At 39.2% G+C, this 14,040-nt stretch overlaps 1 long non-coding RNA gene across 1 annotated transcript; it reads right to left on the bottom strand.

Annotated features, from left to right (window-relative positions):
• Nucleotides 1–6,452: 6,452 nt before the first annotated feature.
• Nucleotides 6,453–7,408, bottom strand: LOC120287841. The gene is made up of 2 exons (XR_005546103.1): nucleotides 7,241–7,408; nucleotides 6,453–7,168 (listed from the first exon to the last, which is right to left on the bottom strand). It is a non-coding gene; the product is annotated as an uncharacterized LOC120287841 (long non-coding RNA).
• Between the last annotated feature and the right edge of the window lie 6,632 nt (nucleotides 7,409–14,040).

The raw sequence follows: 14,040 nt of genomic DNA, 5'->3' as shown, positions 1-14,040 counted from the left end.
GTAGATTTCTCTAGTTTCATCTTACCCTTCATTTACTCAATGTAGAATGTTCAAAGGTGAAGACTTTCTTGCAACCCACCACATTCCACGCTCTCTTCATGTGAATGATACCATGCCTACAAAAAGATTGAATAAGAATAAAAAGTATATGTGAAATTTGAAACTAACAAGGCCCTTTCCTTGATTAGGCAGCTCAAGTACTATTTTACCTTTTGTTTGCTCAATGTAGAAAATCCAAAGATGGAAGACTTTTAAGTCTCCTTCTTTGAGTAGACTTTTCTAGTTTTGTCTTAGCCTTCATTTAGTCAATGTAAAATGTTCAAAGATGAAGACTTTCATTGCAATGATTGCCAACTCCTCTATCAGCAACTTCAACAGTTCTGTACTCACAATGGCCTTACAAAGAGAGCAACATCTACACTTAGGTCTTATTACTTTTATGGACGAAAGTCTAAGTTAACTCAACTAGTCCCTAGATTTCTCTCCCTTCTTTTTTCAATGTAAAGATGAAAGCTTTTCATGGTGCTAAAACATGCTAGACCAAGCAAGACAATGGAGCTGATGGATCAATATGCTGATTGATCCGAAGACAATTCCCAATCTTTATAGTTTTTCCTACTTAGAATCTTCTTAGAGAGTTGTTTTTTTAACCTCGTGTTTTTCTTGTCGATATCTTTGTCTTCGTCAACTTTGAGACCTTGCAAGAACTTGATTTGATTTTCCTTCATGATATTTGATATATTTTTTAATGTCGACATGAATATAACCAAATAATTGGCTACCATGTAACCTTGCTCTCAGGCCTCAAGTCAGTTTGTTTAACTAGAAGTTATCATTCATTCGTAAGTCCTGCTTACTCTTTGCTGGTTAGTAAGTTGAGCTCACTTTATTCATTCATGATCTTTATAACAAATGAAGATTGATTATATTAGGAATTTTGTTTTTTTTTTTTTTTTTTTTTTTTGCACTCTCTCTCACTCTCTTTGAACCAGGCTTTGCCACGATGGATCTTACAACCATAATCACTTACCTTATGAACTTAGGAAGTTTTATCTTTATTTGTAGAAATTTTGAGTTCAATAAAAGTTGAGGATCGGAATAAAACGAATCAAAAATAGAATCAAAACCACATGACTGAAGACTTATATGAGGACCATTTTAGACTACTATTCGTAGTGTAAGTGCGATTTTGGATCACACGCTTATGAGTCAAGGCTTACCGAGGTCAGGTACCTCCACGATTGTTTTCAACCCACCACTTTGTACACTCTCTTCATGTTGATGATACGATACATACAAAGAGACTGAATAAGAATTGAAAAAGGTATGTAGACCTAGAAACTAACGACTCCCCTTCTTTGATTAGACTTCTTGAGTTTTTTCTAACGTTTTGTTTACTCAATGTACCAAAATCCGAAGATGGAAGATATTCATGTCTTCTTCCTCGGATTAGACTTTTCAAGTTTTTTTCTATCCCTTCATTTATTTAATGTAGATCATCATGCAACTGATCAATTGAGTTTTATCTATGTCAGCCATCCACCCACCCACCCACCCACCCACCCACTCAGAGATGACAACAAAAATGCACTTCCCTTCATCGACATCATCATCATCATCTTTAATCACCATTTTCTTCTTGCTCTTGGTTATAATCTCCCGGTTCCTTCCCGGGGCCTCAGCTGTCATGCCTACGAAACGTAAGTGATTTTTTTTTTTTTTGGTGATTTGAGCTTTCAATATTGGAGGGGGACACGGATTGAGGGTTCCATGAAACTGAAGTTCACATGGCATGATACAATAACATAGAGAAAGTTTTCATCATCCTGCTGCTTTTCCTATCATCGCTTGAACAAATTTGCTACATTGAACATTGAATCGAAGTTCAAGAACCGCATTAATTAAATTAAAAGTTCATGAACGACATTGCATATTAAATTAAATTTTATGGACCATTTGTGTCATTTTCCCTTTATTAGTTATTGATCACTTTTTTTTGTTTGCTCTTGCCTATAATCTCCTTGTTCCATCTAGGGGCCTCAGCTGGCTTCCCTAAATATAAATCGCTTCACTTTAGGCGAGGTAAGTGAATTTTCTTTGGTGGTGTTTTGAGCTTTCAATAATGGAGGGGGACATGGAGTTCACATGGCATGACACGAGCACATATAGAAACTTCTATACATCTTGGTGTTATTTTTAAAGTTGCTTGGATATTTTGCTACATGAATCATTCAATAATTTTGGGTAGTATCTGATCTTTCATAACAATTTCCATTGAATTTCTTCCTGCCTACAGATTTGGATCCTCTTGAGCATAGGAAAAATTGTCCAAAAAAAAAGTCATAAACATATTGTACTTTTGTCAATTCAGTCATAAACTTTTTTACTTTTGGCTAATTGAATCTTAAACATTTTCATCTTTTTCCAATTGAGTCCATCCGACCAATTTTGGGTTGAATCTACCGACGTGGGCACCAATCGTGGCCGGCGGGGGTCGCGAGGGTCTTCTGGGTGAGGGTCGCGGCCAGCGTTGCCTAGATCAGAGCGCGTGGCTTTTCGGCTTTGGCTTCCTGTTTGCAACACGAACGATCCTCTACTTGACGGGAGAGCAGTTATGAGTGGAGGAGAGATGGCTTCGATAACTGATCCGACACCCTCGCACATGGCTCTCCTTACCAGAAGTAGGCCGCTCTGGTCGGTCTGGTGAGCCTCGCGTCCTCGCACGAACTGTTTCACCACCTCTTTCTCTTCATCGTTTGTTTTCTTCGGTTTGATCGAATTTTTTTTTGAAAGAGCATGTTGATTCTCTACTTTTCTTGTTCTTCCTAGGCCGAGAATCTCCAGAATATGCGTCCCTTATTCACTTCCCAATTTCGCAAAAATTAGCGCCTCGAATCTCCCCTTCCTTCGCTTGAAAATCACACTTTCCTTCATGGGAATTGGTTGAACTTTCTTGCCCTATTTCGTTTACCTCCCAAATTCGGAACGGTGAGCAGAGAATCGTTCATGTCGTGAAGAAGAAGCCGGAGCCGAAAAGCCACGCGCCCAGATCTGGGCGAGGCTGGCCACGATCCTCGCATAGAACGCCATTGCAAAAAAGAGAAAAAAAGGAAAAAGGAAATGAAAGATTAATAAAAATTGAAAAATATTAAAATATTACTAAAAATTGTTCATGTTAGTACTAACCGGTAAGATGTTCAATATCCATATTAGCAAATTCTAGTCAAAATTGACGAGATAGACTCAATTAGCAAAATTGAAATATTTATGAGTGAATTGACAAAAATGCAATAGATTTAAAACTTTTTGAACAATTTTCCCCATGATCATGAGTCCTCCTTTTGCTCCATATTCTTTTCATTACATAGTAAATAATATTTCATAACGATTTTCATTAAATATTGTCTCACACATGCAGCTGGCAGTGTGAGTGGAAGCGAATCTCCTCCCTACTGTTTACTCCATATCTTGAACCTTTCCATCATGTTGTTTGCCTCTAGAAGGGTTTATACATTTGTGAATCATTCATCATACATCATATTATGCTCGCTCGAAAGCACTACAACTGTAATTTATTGAATGTTCTCTAGTCATGTGATCATGTAACATGTCGAATTTTGTTTGTGTTAACGATTGATGATATTCCATTAAATTTCATCTCCACAAATATAGTATGTGCACGTGCGTAATTTCTTATTATAGCAAGAATTAGTAACAAAATCTTAGTGCTCTATACCGACATTGTTTGTGTACTTATTTGCGTGGAATGGTTGCAACAACTTGGTCAATAAGGTTTTTTACAGTTAAATATGTGGGGAAAAATCATGGTAATTTCATCATTTTGTCAATAATTTCTTTGTACTATTCAAATTAGTTACAAGATAGACCAATGTATATCCCTTGGTTAATATTTGTCTGTATCATATTACTAACAGTAGGGGTGTGCAACCGGACTGGGTCAACCCAGTTCCCGGATCGGCCCACCTAGAAAATAGGGTCGGGAACCGGTTCCGATTGAAACCGGTCTGAGAATCGGTTCCCAAAATGCAGAACCGGTTTGAACCGGTCCGGGAACCGGATTGACCGAACCGGTTTGGGAACCAACCCAAAAAGACCAAAACCCTAATTTGTTTCTATCTTTACCTCTCAAGCTCTCACACCCGCAAACTTCCTTGAGCTCGCGACCTCCACTGATTCCCTGCACCGCCGGTCCCCTGCAACACTGGCCTCCGAGTAGCAACGCCGCACCACTCGCGCTATCGCCTCACCGGCGAGCCCACGCCTACCTCTCCGCCCGAGTGTTGACGCTCACTCGTCCTCGCGTCTGCTGTCACTGCACCGCAGAAGAGCCCGACGCCAACAGATTTGAGCCGATCCCCGCAGCAGCTCAACCCAGCATCGTCGCGCTCTGCCTCATCCGCGAGCCCACCGCCTCTGTTTGAGCCTCCACTCGCGACGCTCCTGCTTTGACACCTATCAGATCTACCCCAAACCCACGAAGCCATCGCTGTCCCATCTCGCCGGAACTCTCGCCTGCGAACCCGCGTCCCTGCACCGTGCCGCACTAGCGTGCTCGCCTTGCTTTGCTCTTGCAGCTAGATTCGACCACCGCAACCTCTAATCAGTGACCCGACGCCACAGATCCAGCGATCCGATGACTCGGCGTTGCCCTCTACCTTGTTCGTTTATGCCAATGACCGATGCCAGCAAACCCTAATTTGTTCCATCTGAGCGCTGACGTTGCTTCCGCTCACCCACTGTCGTCTTCCTCCCGTGACACCCTCAGCCCGTGAGATCTCAACGTCGCCACTCCACCTCTCCCTGCTCCGCACCCCCCGAAATCGCGACGCCGCCTCTGTCAACCCGGTTCTTGGCTGCTCGCCAGCCTTGCAAAACAGGTTCCCATATAAACAGGGTTAACTCTGTTCCCGGACTGGAAAAACAGGGTGGGTCGGGAACAGGGTCCAATGCAAACAAGGTCGGAAACATGGTCCAAAAAAAGAGAATCGGTTATAACAGAATCGGGTACAGGGTCCAGGTCTAGACCCTACCCACCCTCGACCTGATCACCCCTAACTAACAGAGTCTCAAACTGAGGAGGGAGTGTGGTAATGAGCTATAAAAAATTAGTCTCACATTCTTAATGGAAAAAGAAAAAGAAAAAGAAAGTAGAAAAAAGACAGTCTCGCATCATCTACTTGACCGAGAATTAATTTCATTTCTAGTGAGACTCATTCCTTATTTTCCCTCTATTTTAAACATGATTGCAGACTGAACCTTCGTCGGGAACCCCTTGATCAGACAACACGTTTGTTGCTCTAGATGCCACCAAGCAAAGAATTTTGTGTCACTCGTAATCATGATATATATGTAATATGTCATAATACTCTTGGTATGTTCTTGGCGCAGCAGAATTATTTCGGTTCCCAGTATTCCGCACATCATCTTCTAGACATTCTCATATGTAGACTTGTCTTGGCAATGGTGAAATATAAAGATATAAGTTTCACAATTTACTTATAGATAATGTTCACTCGAGGGGAGACATCTCATCACCATCTTGCGCCTTAGGACGTGGGGCAATTTCATTGGTCCACTCAAGGAGCCTCCTATCTCGATAGCTGTTTGGTGGCATAATTGTTTAAAAAGTCTTAAATATATATTACGTCGATCAATTCAGTTCTAAAATTTTTTATTTTGCCAATTGAGTCCTAAATTTTATGACAATTTGCCAATGTAGACTTTTGCCAATTTTGGCCGTAAATTGTTGATGTGGCAATCAAGTGAGCATTGACGTTTTTCAGCACGATTGACACTAACGTAGACAATTTTTGAAGAAAGTTACATTTTTTGCCTTTTCTATTCTTTCTCCTTTTTCCCCTTCATCGGATTACTAGCATGAAAAACAATACATTTTCTCCAAAATTCATTCATGCTAATGCCGATCATGTCACGTAGGACGGCAACGCTGACTAAAGCGCCACTTCAATAATTTCTAGCCAAAATTGACCAAAAGGACTACTTTGGTTTATGATTAAATTGACAAAATTAAGAAATTTAAGATTGTATTGACCATCATATAACAGGTTTATGACTTGTTGGGCAATTTTTCCAGTTGCGACAAGTGGGCTTCTTAGTGCAATAAGAGTAGCCTGGCGCTCTAAGAGACCCAAATACTCGAAATCAGCCAAAAAAAAATGGGGTGCATGAACAAGGCCGGCAAGCTAAAACAATGCTAATAGGTGCAACTGTGATATGGGTTACATTGTAGCTGTTGGGGGCAAACCATGAATTTTAGCACTGCCCGAGTCCATTCAAAAAATTCAGGGCCAATTTACTCGACTTTTGTTCGCTGAGCTTCGGTAAACACCAACCTATTTTATCCTTTAAAAGCAAATGTACATAATATATATGAGGAGAAAGAGATTTCTATGAGAAAATGTACAACATAATACATAAATCATTAGTCTAGATGTTATATCATTTGGATGTACAATGCAAAGAAGAAGATCCGTGTCGAGCAACACAGGTGTTAACAAAGAAAGGATATTTCACTCTGGACTTTTCCACCTATCGGCTCATCCTCTTGCCCTCATCCCTGGCATGTATTTCTATTGAGTCACAGGGAGGGATGACCTAAATCCGTGCTCTCCACTTGACTTACCAACCAGACAACATGTTTTAAACAGACAGATACAGTCAAGAAACTCGCAGTTGGCATTTTAGGGCAACGCAAAATCCGGAATACACATTTATTTCCTTAAGTTGGAAACTATCCGCAGCCAATGGACCCGTCAACCTTAACTAACACTCCAGGCAAAGGGGCAGATCTGCTGGATGCTCATTCTATTGCTGTACCTACTATATCTAATGGATAAACAAGGGTTCGTACCACTCGAGCTTCATCTTCAAGGAGGCCGTCTGTACTGTCTTTTCCTTCGCTACTTCCACAAGCTCTCTCTTTCCATATCTTCTCCACACAAATATGACCACAAACACGAGGCCAACACGGCTACGCACGCAAGAGTCAAGAACGTCGCACCTTTCCCCACGGCGTCAGCGATGCTAAGAAATGTCTGAGCCACAATCAAGTTTGAAATCCAACTGACGGAGGCCGACATGCCACCACATATTCCACGATATGCCTCGGGGTATATCTCCGAGTTCACTGTCCATGGTACGGGTATCCCGGGGTGAGAAGCAAGCAATGTAGAGGGCCAAACGGTTGACTGCGAGCTACCTGTATACCCGGTTTGTGGAATCGGAGGATTCTGCAAAGAATGCACCGGAGAGAATTGCCAAGGATGCCAACACACCGGATAAACTCGCGAGGGCCAGTTTTTTCCGACCAACATGGTCAATTAATTAAATTGCAACGATGGTCCCCGCAGCATTCATGGCAGCGACGATCAGGGATAAGAGAAGTGCCAGCTGGTTGGATGAGAAGCCAGCCATCTGGATTATAACTGTCATCAAGAAGTAATCTGAAGATTTTATTAGTATCTGATATAGTTTACTAATGGAATGCAATTCATTGCAAATAGATTTAAAGTTACGAAGATAAACTGAAAAAGGCTTATTTTCTTTCCTATGTGTTGAAGTTGTCATGAAGATCCTCTACATCGTCACCCCACCATATCACCGTGCCCTCGCACGTCCATAAAAATCTCAACGCACTTGCCTAGATATGTGAATATCTTTTTTTGTATTTTATACTATATAAAATGGATATACTCAGTAAAAGTCCTAAAATTTGTTACAAAATGCAATTGAGTCCTAAAATTTATAAAAAAATGTAATCAAGTTTTAAAACTTGTCAAATTGGTTCAATCAAGTTCTAAAGTTAACATCATCAATTTGTCTAACGAAAAATGCTAACGTGATATTTTTAAATTAATTTATTTTCCTACATGGGATTTTTTTAATCACCCTTTGCTTTAAATGTTATTTAAATAATAGCAAAAAAGTAAAAAAAAAAAAAGCTAAGTAACTTTTAGAAAATGAGAAAAAGGTTGCAGGCCCTGTCTAGCGATGGGGGTAGCGACGGCAGGCCTGCCGCCCTTGCCCACAGTTTCATTTTTTTTGTTTTCTGAAATACTTTTTATTTAATTTAATTAATATTTTGGTTAAATAAATCACAATTTAAGCCACATCATCGCGCGTAGGAGAGAGAAAATATTTAAAAATGCCACATCAACATTTTCCGTTAAACTAAATGGACAGTATTAATTTTAGGACTTAATTGAACCAATTTGATAAGTTTTAAGATTTAATTGCACTTTTTGTAAATTTTAGGACTTAATTGCACTTTCGTGACAAGTTTCAGGACTTCTAGTGAACATATTTCTATATAAAAAGAAATAAAAGAAGGCCTAAGATCTTCAATTCAAAATTGCGGAGCTGGTGGAACTAGTTAATTAATTTTTTGACTTTTATTTTTTATATACCTCTCTCTAAATCATTGTATGCAGGTTTTTCGATTAAAAAAATGCATTTAGGTAGATTCAAGTATTGTATATGAATGATGTGTTGACCGCGAGTGATAAAAAATATATTGTATTTTTATAGAGGAAGATCAATCGAGATACATCCTCATAATTTGAATAATTCTTTAAAGATTTTTTTTTTATTCTCTATCATAATCGTCATTGCTTTACTTGAAACAAAAAAGAAATCAAATTATTCTTTTGTTAATCAAGATATTCAGTTCAGATCTACATCGTATAGTGTTATTTTGTCATGGTGATGTTGACGGTGGAGGCTTCATCTTGTAATAATTGGCAGGCCAATGATTGAGCTGTTTTCACTTTGTTAGTTGGAAAAAAAAAAAACAGTTTTGACAATTTTCAATCACCCCTAATTAAATTCACAGATTTTACTGAATAGTAATTGTTTAGATTTCTGCTAAGATAACGACACTTTTTCGGCGAAACTTTGAGAATACCTGAGAATTTCTTGTGTTGACCTACCTACTTTACTAATTTCCCACATTATTACAACATAAATTTTAGAGATAATTTTACTGCTCATTCAGTAACCATTCAAGATTAAAGATAAAAGTTCTAACGAACTCGATTTATTATAAGATGCAAAAGTATTTATATTGGTCTTAGTTACAATTTCTCATCTTAAATTAAGCTTTTTTCATAGGTATTTCTGTTGGAATTCGAGTCGGCGGAAGACGACTTACCTGATTCCGATGCGCAAATAGCAAATAGCCCCAGAACGAACGTTGAATTGCGAATAAATCACGAACAACACTACCTCACGTTAGTCTGGATGCAATCACAAGGAAAACACCCGATTTCCACGGCGTAAATGCCGATTGTTCTTGTAAAGATGAAATGGAACGCCTTGATCTTCTTTGATGGAAATGGAGAGAAAATTTGGTGCGAATGAATTGCCAACCCATCCAACGGTTGTGTTCGGGAGGATTTTATACGTCTCCCTTCGTACCCCTCCATTAGTGACTTTCCATCGTAACGCATCAAGATGAAACAGTGTGTTCCGTTCGCACCCCATCATGGACGTACCAGCTAAAGCTAAAGTACTACATCTCCCACTCGGACATGATGGGTTTGATAGCGCTCTATCAAGAATATAAGACATTCAACATTCATTATCTTTACAAAACAATTCATACTGGCAAATAAGCCGTGCGACCAGTGAGTACACCTACACTTAGGAGCTCAAATTATGCACCTGTTAGGGATAATATAATGGTTACAACCCCGAATAGAAATAAACAATCGATGTCTCATAGTGCCCCATACATATTTTGTTACATCAATCCAAGTATACCTATCTCTTAAAGGCTATACTTGACTATTCTCAAAACACCATGTATTTACAATTACATCCGCAACCACATAGGGCGATATAATTGGTCGACCAATAAATACATGTGATAGATGTAAAACAATAATAGTCTTCCTTCGCATTCATGTCTCTCTCAATTTCAGAACAACTGCTTTCCTAGACATGTCCCATAGGTCATATCTATTCATGACCGCCTGTAACATGCTAAAGTAGCAACATTGATCTCTCACTTCGAGAACATAGTCAGAAGTAACATAGGGCACAAAGTTGAGGTAAATTATAAATTACCTCAAAGGCTCACACGATGAGTAAATAGGGATAATTTTACTCACCTTTCCTTGTCGGTCGTACAATGCACATGTAGTATGAATTACATGCTATAGTGGATTACTCTTTCTATAAGAGCGTATGTCAATCATCAAATATATCCATCATATTGATCTTAGCCTAAACATAGTCACGTGCTTCTCACGTACTCATGTTTAGCCCGAGTGCTATATCAGCTCGCTTTCTATAGCGCCCAATTAAGTACTCGCATCCGGCATCTTACAGGCATACATGATTGTGGGACTATCATGTTCGGTCTTGTTATAAACCAATCACAGACCTCATCTTGACTCCAATCAAGGCGACATATTTTATGTACCAAACTTGCTCTTCAGCATTTATTTGTACATAACGTCTCATCTCAACGTGCTAACTACAGCACTTGAGGCGATTGCTCGTGTGAGTGAGTCAATCATTGCCTACTGACATACTTTTCAATAATATGTGTGTTTGTGCTAGTCTCATAGTGGATTTGTATTTATTGATAAAACATCAAATCACTAATAAACAAACAAGTACAATACATCTGTTCACAAATACATAAACCAATGATCCTCTACAATAACATATATCACATTCTACGCAATGCTAGTGACATCCTATGGGTCAAGAATATGTCTCTAGGAATAGCCTTCGTAAATGGATTAGCAATCATTCTATTGGTTGAAATGTATTGCAGGATCACTTCTTTCTGCGTTATAATATCTCTGATGAAGTTGTTTTTTTTTATGTAAATGTGTTTTGTCCTTCCATGATACTTAGGATCTTTCACATAGGCAATGGCAGCTTGACTATCGCAATAAACTGTCACCGGTCTTGGAACTTCAAAGTGACATTGGCTAAATTTTCCAAGAAATGTTTTAGCCATATTGCTTCTTGCACTGCGGTAGAACATGCAATCAATTATGCCTCCATCGTAGACAAGGCCGTGCATGTCTATTTCTTGTTTTTCCAAGAAATCGCACCTCCATTGAGCAAGAACGCATATTCAGAAGTCGATTTTTGCTCATCTAGGTCTCCACCCCAATCGGCATCTGAATAACCCAATAGGCGTAAATCATTCCCTTGGTAACAAAGTCAATAGTCCATGGTGCCCTTCAAGTATCTCAGATCCTCTTCATTGCTTTCCAAAGTGTGCTTGACCAGGATTTGATTGATATCGGCTCACCAATCCCACGGCATAACATATGTCGGGTTGAGTACACATCATAGCATACATCAAACTTCCGACCGCACTAGCGTAAGGAACAGTTTCCATCACTTTAATTTCTTCTGGAGTCTTAGGATACAGCTCAGTACTTAGGCCTTCACCTTGCATGACAGGGGTATCAGTGGGATTACAATGCTGCATATTGAAACGCTCAAGAATCTTCATAATATAAGACTCTTATGATAAAGTAAGGAGTTTCCTTGATTGATCTCTTTCGATCTTAACTTCTAATATATATGCAGCTTCTCCCATGTCCTTCATCTCAAAATTGGAGGACAACCATTCTTTTATGGTGATAACCAAAACCTTGTCAAGTCCAGCCAATAAAATATCGTCCACATAAAGTAATAAAATCACAAATTTATCTTTGGATCGCTTGACATATACACAGTGATCTTCTTCAATCATCGTGAAACCAAAAGTTATTATTGCTCGATGAAAACGAAGATACCACTGTCTAGATGATTGCTTAAGGCTATATATTGAGCGATGAAGCTTGCAAACTTTATGCTCTTGACCTTTAGCTATGAAACCTATTGGTTGTTTCATATATATTTCCTCATCTAATTCTCCATTGAGAAATGCTGTCTTTACATCCATTTGATGTAATTCAAGATCCAAACGTGCAACGATGGCTAGAATAAGGCGTATTGAGGCAAACCTTACAACCGGTGAAAAAGTTTCATCATAGTCTATACCCTCTTGTTGAGTATAACATTTTGCCACAAGGCGAGCCTTATACTTTTCAATGGATCAATCCGCCTTTCACTTAATCTTAAAGACTCATTTGTTTCCAATGGCCTTACGATTGGGTGGTAGATCAACTAAGTCCAGACATGATTTGCCCCGATAGACTCCATCTCATCTTCCAAAGCTTTTCTCAATTCTTCCTTATCAAAGGATGAGAGAGCCTCTTGAATAGTCTTAGGCTCGGCATCGTCTTTTGAGCAATCATAAATGCTTCCCCTTCAATCTCAAAACGACGACGGGGAATACTTTTACGATTACTTTTACGCAATTAAATTTCTCTTGAACTCAATTCATCAGGCGATGCAACACTCCCACTAGGTCTTGTATGTTGAGGTAAATCTTCATTTCCCTCTACAACATCAGTGGGTGTGTTATCAGGATCTTCCATCTGATATAATTGGAAGTCCTTATCAATCTTACCTCTATTAGAAAAATCGTTCTCCAAGAACGTGACATCTCGTGACTCCATTTCGGTCACACTTCCATCAGCTTGTTCACCTATGAACACGTACCCTTTAGAGTGTTCGGAATATCTTATAAAGATACATTTCTTCCCTCTAGGACCTAATTTTCCATGTTTATGGAAAGAATTATGAACATAAGCTGCACATCCCCATGGACGTAGACTACTAAAGTCTGGTTTCCTACCAGTCCATAATTCATAAGGGGTGGAAGTGACCGATTTTGAGGGCACACGGTTAAGTATATAGGCAGCAGTCAATAACGCATCTCCCCAATAGGAGATAGGTAGATTTGCTTGCGCCATCATAAACCTAACCATTTCCAATAGGGTTCTATTCCTTCTCTCAACTACCCCATTTTGTTGTGGAGTACCAGAAATAGTCAATTGTCGTACAATTCCCTTTTCATCACAAAGAGTCTTGAATTGCTCCGATAGATACTCACGTCCATGATCGGTTCTCAATGCCTTTATTGATTTGTTCAACTGATTCTCTACCATCGCTATATATCGTTTAAAGCAGTTCAATGCTTCTGACTTATGGGAGATTAGAAAGACATAATCAAAACGTGTGAAGTCATCTATGAAAGTGATGAAATATGAGGCTCCATGCCTCGCCCTCACATTCAAAGGACCACAAATGTCAGAATGTATGAGATGCAATGGAAATTCAGCTCTAGTCCCTTTACCGAATGGTTTTCTAGTTGTTTTTCCTGCGGACAATGTTCACATACGGATAGACTAACATTAGTGAGTGACCCTAAAAGGCCTTCTCTAGCTAATCTTTGCATTCTTTGCAATCCAATGTGACATAATCTAACATGCCAAGTACTTGCATCAATCTCAATGTTATTAGAAGACACAATTAAAGAAAAACAACCATCAACATTAACATTGTACTGATCATAGTCAATGTCTAACACCATAAAACCATTCGATATATGACCTTAACCATAATAAATTGTTCCATACAAAATGTCAACACAATCACCATGGAAATTCAATACATAACCTAAGTTAAGAAGAACAACTACGAGACCAAGTTTCGTCGAATATCTAGAGCATAAATGACATCATGCAGGAATAAGTTTCGACCACCACGTAAGATTAATTTACATGTGCCGATACCCTTCACTTCAACTCTTGAGTTATTCCCAACATATATCCATCTTCTTCCAGGCGGTATCCGACGATACTCCACAAATGCTTCTCGGTCTCTAGCTACATGGTCAGTTGCTCCTGAGTCTACAGTCCACATCGGATGAGATTCAGCAAGCATTACAGTACTAGAAACAAAAGCATTACTCAAAGTAATGGAGTAATAGGGTACCTTTTTTGGCTCGCATTGATCAGTACCGGTTTAGTTGCATAACAAGTGCTCTGGGAATGATATTTTGAGCCTTACCATGTGGGCATAATCAAGTATCCGTGAATGCTTCACATAGCCTCAGTAGAGTTCTTTGCCACTGCCTGG

The sequence above is a fragment of the Eucalyptus grandis genome, chromosome 8 (genome assembly GCF_016545825.1).
Source record: "Eucalyptus grandis isolate ANBG69807.140 chromosome 8, ASM1654582v1, whole genome shotgun sequence".
Lineage (NCBI taxonomy): Eukaryota > Viridiplantae > Streptophyta > Magnoliopsida > Myrtales > Myrtaceae > Eucalyptus > Eucalyptus grandis.
The sequence above is the reverse complement of the archived record's forward strand: the minus strand, read 5'-3'. Positions and strand labels throughout refer to the sequence as shown.